Source organism: Lemur catta, chromosome 1 (assembly GCF_020740605.2).
Source record: "Lemur catta isolate mLemCat1 chromosome 1, mLemCat1.pri, whole genome shotgun sequence".
NCBI lineage: Eukaryota > Metazoa > Chordata > Mammalia > Primates > Lemuridae > Lemur > Lemur catta.
Genome location: NC_059128.1, coordinates 210,525,079 through 210,532,924, shown reverse-complemented (window position 1 = coordinate 210,532,924; position 7,846 = coordinate 210,525,079).

Here is a 7,846-nt window from a genome sequence, read left to right as displayed (position 1 = left end):
AAGGACCTGAATAAACATTTTTCCAAAGAAGATATACAAATGGCCAACAAGTATGTGAAAAGGTGTTCAACATCACTAATCATCAGGGAAAGCAAATCAAAAACCACAATGAGATATTACCTTACATCTACTAGGCTGGCTACTATCAAAAAGCCAAAAGATGATGAGTGTTGGTAAGGATGTGGAGAAGAGGGAACCCTTGTATACTGTTGGTGGAAATGTAAATTGGTACAGCTACTATGAAAAACAGTATGGAGGCTCTTCAAAAAATTAAAAATAGAATTACCTTATGATCCACCGCTCCCATTTCTGGGTACTTATCCAAAGGAATTGAAATCGGTATGTTGAAGAGATAACTGCACCCTCATGTTCACTGCAGCATTATTCATAACAGCCAAGATATGGAAACAACCTTAGTGTTCATCCATAAATGAACAGAAAAAAAATGTCATACATATACATACAATGAACTATTGGCCTTAAAAAGGAAGGAAATCTTGCCATTTGTGACAACATGGATCCACCTGAAGGACCTTATACCTTGGTCACCTTTCATGTGAGCGTTTACTGCCTCAGTGCTTCTAACAGGCTTTCCTCATGTCCCTCAGCTTCCTTCACTGCTATTTTTTGTGGCAGCATCCCCCCAGAAGAGGGACTCTCCCCCAGGCAGACTAATCAGTATATTCCTTCTGTACTCATTCATTTAGCCACCACAAATGTTTACCATGTTCTGAGCTCTGTGCTAGGCCAGGGCATAAAATGTTGAGCAAAACAGGCCATATCCCTGCCCTCCTGAAGCTCAGTCTACAGAAACAGAGGCCCTGAATGAGAAATTTTAGAGACACCAAGTGATGGAGGATGTCTGAGGTGCAATGGACCCCGGGAGGAGGGGAAGCCTGTCCCAGAAAAGCTTCCTGAAGGAAGTATCACCTTAGCTGAGACCTGGAGATTGAGGAGGTAGCCACGTGAAAGGACTGTGGGATGATGTCCCTGGCAAGAGATGACAGGACACGAAGAGGGGAGAGAAGAATAGAAAGATTAATATGGAGGAAGTTTAGTGGACTGGAGAGATGAGGCTGGCAAGGTTTTGTCCTGGAAGCAAAACGAAACCAAAGGATTTATTTTCTGTTAATTCTTTCAGTTTGATGTCTTCTATTCCATCATTTAGATTTGAATACTTTTTCTCTATTGACTTTGTCACTATATTTCCTGCATTATTTAGTGCTTGTTCTAGGGATTACAGTATGCATCCTTTTCAGTCTAATTCAGAGTTTATATTGTATTCCTTTATGTAAAAGTTAGCACCTTAAGACCCCATTAGCTTGCCCCCAACCATCCTTTTAGCAATACTTGTCATATGTATTGCTTCTATATACATTACAAATTCCACAAGGTATTGTTATAATTTTTGCTTTAAATAGTCCTTTTTTTTTTTTGAGCTATGTTTTTTTTCTTGCTATGTTGTCCAAGCTAGTCCCAAACTCCTGGCCTCAAACAATCCTTTTGCATCAGCCTCCCAAGTAGCTGGGATTATAGGTATGAGCCACCACTTAAACAGGCCTTTTTATTTGAAAGAAATTAACAGAAAAAAACTCTTCTACAATTATCCATATATTTACCATTTTTGATGCTCTTCATTCCTTCTTAAAAATGATTTTCCATCTTGGTTATCAATTTCCTTCAGCCAGAACTTTCTTTAGCATTTCTTGTAGTGTAGTCCTGTTAATAACAAATTTCTTTAGTGCTTTTTTATCTGAAAAGTTCACTTTAATTGTTGAAAGATATTTTTGCTGGATATATATTAATAATTATTCATGGTTGACAATTTTTCTTTCAGCATTTAAAAAATTCTTTTTCACTATCTCCATAAGTTTCCACTAAAAGTCACCAGTCACTCAAGTAATTGTTCCTGTGTATATAATGTTTTCATGATTTCTCTTTAACTTTTTTCAGGATTTTGGCTATAAAATTTCTAGGCATAATTTTCTTTATAGTTGCCCTGCTTGGATTTTGCTCTTTAACCTATAAATTTTTATCTTTTATTAAATATAGAAAAAATTTGGCTATTGTTTCCTAAAATATTCTCTTTGCTTCATTCTTTCCTTTAATAATGCATATGTTGGACTTTTTATATTGTCCCACAAGTCCCTGGAGCTCTGCTTATTTATTTTTTCAATATTTTTCTTCAGATCAGATGCTATCAAGCTTACTGGGTTGTGTTTCTGTCATCTATATTCTACTGTTAAAGCCATCCAGTGAATTTTTCATTTCAGATATTGTAGGTTTCAGTTCTAGAATTTCTATTTGGCTCTTTTCTATAGTTTTCATTTGTCTCCTAAGATTCCCTACCTTTCCATTCATTGTGAGCATATTTTCCTTTACATCTTTGGACATGGTTATACTACCTTTTAAATCCTTATCTTCTAATTTCAAATTCTGATCTTCTCACCATTGGTCTCTGTTGTCTTTTTTCCTGAAAATGGGTCACATTTTCCTGAGTCTTCAGACTACATCCTGGACCCTGTAAATGCTATGTTGTAGAGATTCTGGATTCTGTTATAGTCTCTAAAGAACATGGGTTATTTTAAAAACAGGCAATTAATCTGATTGGACTTGAACTGTAAACTTTCTGAAGGCAGCTCAAATGTAAATTCAATCTTTTGTTCTCCGCTCAAGTCTATCTCATGCCTGTGTGTTTTAGGAGTCAACTAGAGACCTAGACAGAATTTATACACAGAATTTACAATCCTCCATGACTTCCTCTTTTCTGGGAGTCTACCTTCCTCCCTCCAGCACTAGGTGTTTAACTGAATTTTGTCTGGTAGTGTTTTATCAAATGTTCTCTGGGTTATAGACACCACATGCAGTGCTGACTGTGGCCTGTCATTAGGCCAAAGCTCTGTACATAGATAACTTACCCTGTGATGATCCTTTTTTTCCTGAGTGTTAACTCCTTTCCAGAATTTGCCTGCTTGTGTTTACTCTCCAATGTCTTCAGGTTTTGTGTTTTATATTTTGTCTAAAGTTTATAGTAATTTGTGCAAGAACTGTGTCTCCTAGGAGCCATTCAGCCATATACCCTATAGTCTATTCTTGGTTTTTTTTTTTTATAATTTTTATTTCAAAATATTAGGGGGTACAGGTGTTCTTGTTACATGGATCAATTTTGTATTAAATATAATGTTGAAGTCAGGGCTTTTAGTGTGCCTACCACCAGAATAGTGTACGTTGTCCCCAATAGGTAAGTTTTTATCCCACAACCCCCGCCCCCATCAACCTCCCCTCTTCTCAGTTTCCAATGTCCTTTATATCACTTTAAGACTATGTGTAATAAAGCTCCCACTTATTAATGAGAACATGTGGTGTTTTTTTCCTCCATTCCTGAGATACTTCACTTAGGATAATGGTCTCTGGTTCCATCCAAATTGCTGTAAATGACATTATTTTATTCCTTTTTATGGCTGAGTAGTACTCCATGGTATACATATACCACATCTTCTTTATCCCACATTAATTTTCTTTATACCACAATTAATTGACAGACATTTAGGTGGATTCCATGTTTTTGCAATTGTGAATTGTGCTGTGATAAACATTCAGGTACAGGTATCTTTTTGATATGATTTTATTCTTGCTTTGAATCATACGCTTAGAATAAATTTCTAGGATTTGCATTTATGAAAAAATGTATCAAATTTTATGTCTCATGATATGTTTCATCATAGATATTTCATATTAAATATTAATGAATATTCAGAGAATCTCAATCTCTTGTTTCACTGTTTTGGGCAAAATATTTCCTTTATGTTATTCTCTTTGATTTTTCTCTCATTCCATTAACTTACTTTCTGGTAGTTCCATTTAGCATGTTTGCTTTGGGTATAGATTCATATTTTTTTAAAAAACAGAAAAAGCATGGAGGATAGAACATAAGGCCAGGCACCATGACTCACACCTATAATCCCAGCACTTTGGAGGCTGAAGTGGGAGGACTGCCTAAGGCCAGGAGTTTGAGGCTAGCCTGGGCAAAAAATGAGACCCTGTCTCTTTAAAAAAATATAAAAATTAGCTGGGCGTAGTGGCATGCACCTGTAATCCTAGCTACTCCAGAGGCTGAGACAGAAGCCGTTGCATTACACATTCCAGCCTGGGTGACAGAGTGAGACCTTGTCTCAAAAACAAAAACAAAAAAACATGAGAGAAAAATGTTTCTATCTGTCTGAGTTCCTATCCTAAATAAGCAGATGCCTTAGGGTGCCGGATCACAAAAAAGAATACTTTGTAGCCATTAAAACTAAATTATAGAAGAATATTTAATGATTTGGAAAACAGTTCATGACATACCATAAAATATAGTTCATTTTTGGAAAAAAGAAAAAAAATGTGGATGAGGAGTATAAATATGAGACTAGTGCTTAGACTCTAAGAGTACAGTTCACAGACTGCGTCAAAGTTCTCCAAAGCTCACACAAAGGTGCCCACTGTGGGTCTCAGGGTCTTCCAGCTCCAACCTCAAAAAAGTGTCAAGTTTAGAATCTTTACATTCACACCCTTGCTGTCACCTCATTTCCATGTCCTCTCAGAAAAGAACTTTTGAGCTCTGGAGACCAGGGTATTTCTTCTCCTTTCCTCATTGTTCATCCCTTACAGTGGGCCTAGTACACATCAACTGTATTTTCCAACTTTAGACTTTAGAGATTTGGGATTTGGGTTCCTTTTTTTCTCAGAATGCCATGTATTCCTGATGTAAATATTTCCCTCCTTATTGGAGACTTGCGGTCATACCATGCAATGAGGCAGGCTGCATTAAATAAAAGGTCTTGTTATATCCTTTTCTGAGATGTTGGATACCTGTACACCCTACAACATTTGCATAACCAAATTTGGACTTGAACTGATATATCAAGAGTTTCAGTTCTGTTACTTAATTAAAACACCCTTGTGTTTTATATCAACAAACCATACTAATTCTACATAAAACAATCTATAACACAGTGACTTAAAACCATAATCATTTATTGTTCACTACGTGTCTTCAGGCTGACTGATAAAATTTAAGCTTTAAGCCGCAGGTTGGGCACATGTTTGCCCCACATATTTCTCATTCATCTTGGACCAGAAGTTACCTTAAGTATGTTATCTTCTCGGCAAAAGGCAGGAGTACAAGAGAAAAAGCTCAATTGTGCTAGCCCATTTTAAGCCTTCCCTTTTGTTTTATTTACCCCTCAATCCATTGACCCAAGCAAGTCACATGGCCAAGCCCAAAATCAAGGTGCATGGAATATACCCTGTCCATCATGAGGCCAGAGTAAGGATGTGAATGTGAAATACTCCTACAGGGCAATGAAGAATTGAGATCAATAATTCAATCTCCCACACTTAGAGTGCCCTATCTGTATTTCTTTTACACATGGTTTTTGATTTCAATAGCTGTTAGAGAACAGACTTTAAGTCAAGTAGACTTGGGTTTGAATCTTTCCTTTAGCACTTTGCTGGCCATGACAACTTGGGAAAATTACCTCACCTCTCTGAATCATGGTTCTTCATGGTTCCCCACAAATCATCCACAATTCCATCACTCAAATATAAACTCTGTAAACATTTTGGTGTGCTTATTTTTTCTAAGCATATATTAATTTTCCCCACAAACTTGGAATATAATTTCTCAAATATTTTGACTTCAAAACAGTATTTTCTATATAGCTCCAGTGTCAATTAGGAAAAAACCAAAATACCCCCACCCCACAACCAACAGTATTTCCCCAAATAGTACAAATTTCTTGAAAGAACAATTTTTTTCTGCTCCCTTCCCAATTCTTATCAGAATGCAGGCTCTGGTATGTGGGTCGGAGGTAGGGTGGTGGTCTCAGGCTGGTCTCATGTCACAATCACAAGGAAACCTTAGTAAAAAAAGATATGGATTCTAAAGGCCCCCAGACTTGCAAAGACAGAACCCCTGGGGCTGGGACACTAGGATTAGACTCTCACCCTTCAGAATGAGCTGATTTTCACAGTCAGTGAAGGTGCTTAAATCTCAAAAGAGACCCAAGCCCACTCCTGCTTTCCATCCTGGAAGTCTGGACACTAAGAGAGGCAATATAAATATCCTTGACTTATACCAATTTATTCTCCCTCTAACATAACCTTTAGAAGGTGTTAGTGTTTTTATAGTTGGAACTCCAAAGTAATCATTTTTACTTAGGGTGAGAATGTGAAACTCTTATAGAATAGAGTTGAATGGGGAACACGTAAAGATAAATTTCTTTTAAAAACTGAAGTTGGAAGAAGCAATAAAATTTTTGGTTATGAAAGATGATCAAATTATTATTAAATATGCTAAAAACTGATGTCTTATAGAATAGCGCTTATAGAAAGCAAATTACAAATGGTTGCTAAAGGAGCCTTGCAAATAATCTTCAAAGAGTTCCAGGTAAACAAAAATCTGACCGATAAATGGAAAAGAGGATAGGGAATGTGACAGAACCTGTCAATTCATTTCTGAGAAAAAGAGGAAAAGAAACAAACATGGGCAAAATTAGCTAAAGCTAGAAAATGATTTAAGAACAATATGAAAGGTTTAAGAAACACATTGAGGGTAAAATAATATTAAGGGAAAATGCCTATGTTCTAACTGAAATAGTAGAGACAGACAGGTGATCCTACGAGACTCTGAAATCACCACTTGAATTATCACCGATGTGAAAAGGACAAAAACACTTTAGAGGAAGCCCGCATAGGTGCTCAGAGGGTAGGCAGCCTACAGACCCTCCCTCATCAGGGTAACCCAAATCCCAGCTGGGCTCTGCTGGCCCTCTCAAGTCTGGTTGGAAGCCCTACCAAGCCCTCTGCTGATTTAGAAGAGCATGCATTCCTGAGGGCCTCTCTGCCTCCCGGCTCCAGCTTTTGAGGCTGTCTCTCTTCCCCAGCATGTCCATATGGTTCCTTACTCCTCTTTCAACAACCCCCTACTCAAACAGAACATTAGTGTGTTCACGTTTGCTAAGATGTAGGGGTCACGAGGAAGGGTCAGATTGCCCATTATGCCAAAAACCGCTGAAAATTACGTTTTAGGCTTTCTTGTACTTAAGTCCTTTTGATCATTCCCTATTGGAGGTTTCTCACTGGCCTTCACTTCATGCAGAGCCCTTGCTCCAACAACATCTTAGTACCACCCCCCCACCCCCCAGTCTATAGGGAGCACCTTCTGCCACCCTGACCCCTGAGAAAAATTAATTTCCTGCTTCTGCAAATGCAGTCTTTTGGCCCTTTTTGGTTGCCTGAGCCCTAGCCAGCTCTTATGCCCTAGGGGTTTATCATGGTATTTCCTGAAACAAAGACAGCTACTTTCCCAAGAATTCCGATAATAGGTCTTACCACTGAAAGACAGCCCCAAAAGATGATCAGATCCAGCATTCTGCCTTCAGCAAGTGATTGAGATTCAGAGATTAAATGAATTACCCCAAGTTCACAGGGTAATGAAGTAGTAAGGCCTGGAATCCAGGTTTTCTATTTCTAAAGCTGTGCCATTCTTTTGTTTCTGATATGAGTTAATAACTTACCTCAGAGAGCCTGCTTTGGACTGTTATCAAAAGCAGGATCTTTGTCACCATTCTCTGTCCCTTTTGTTTTTGGCAACAGCTTTCTCAAGTAACTGAGTTGGACAATAAAAATTCCTTACTACAGGATTTCAAAAGTCAGAGACTGCTGAATTGAATAGACCCTGTAGATATAGCAATCACCTACCTCTACCTCTCCCCTTTCCCTTCTCTCAGAAAAGACAGAACAGATGAAAAGTTTAAACAGTTGAGAATAATGCTAATTTCAAAACTGAATCCTATTTCCCTGT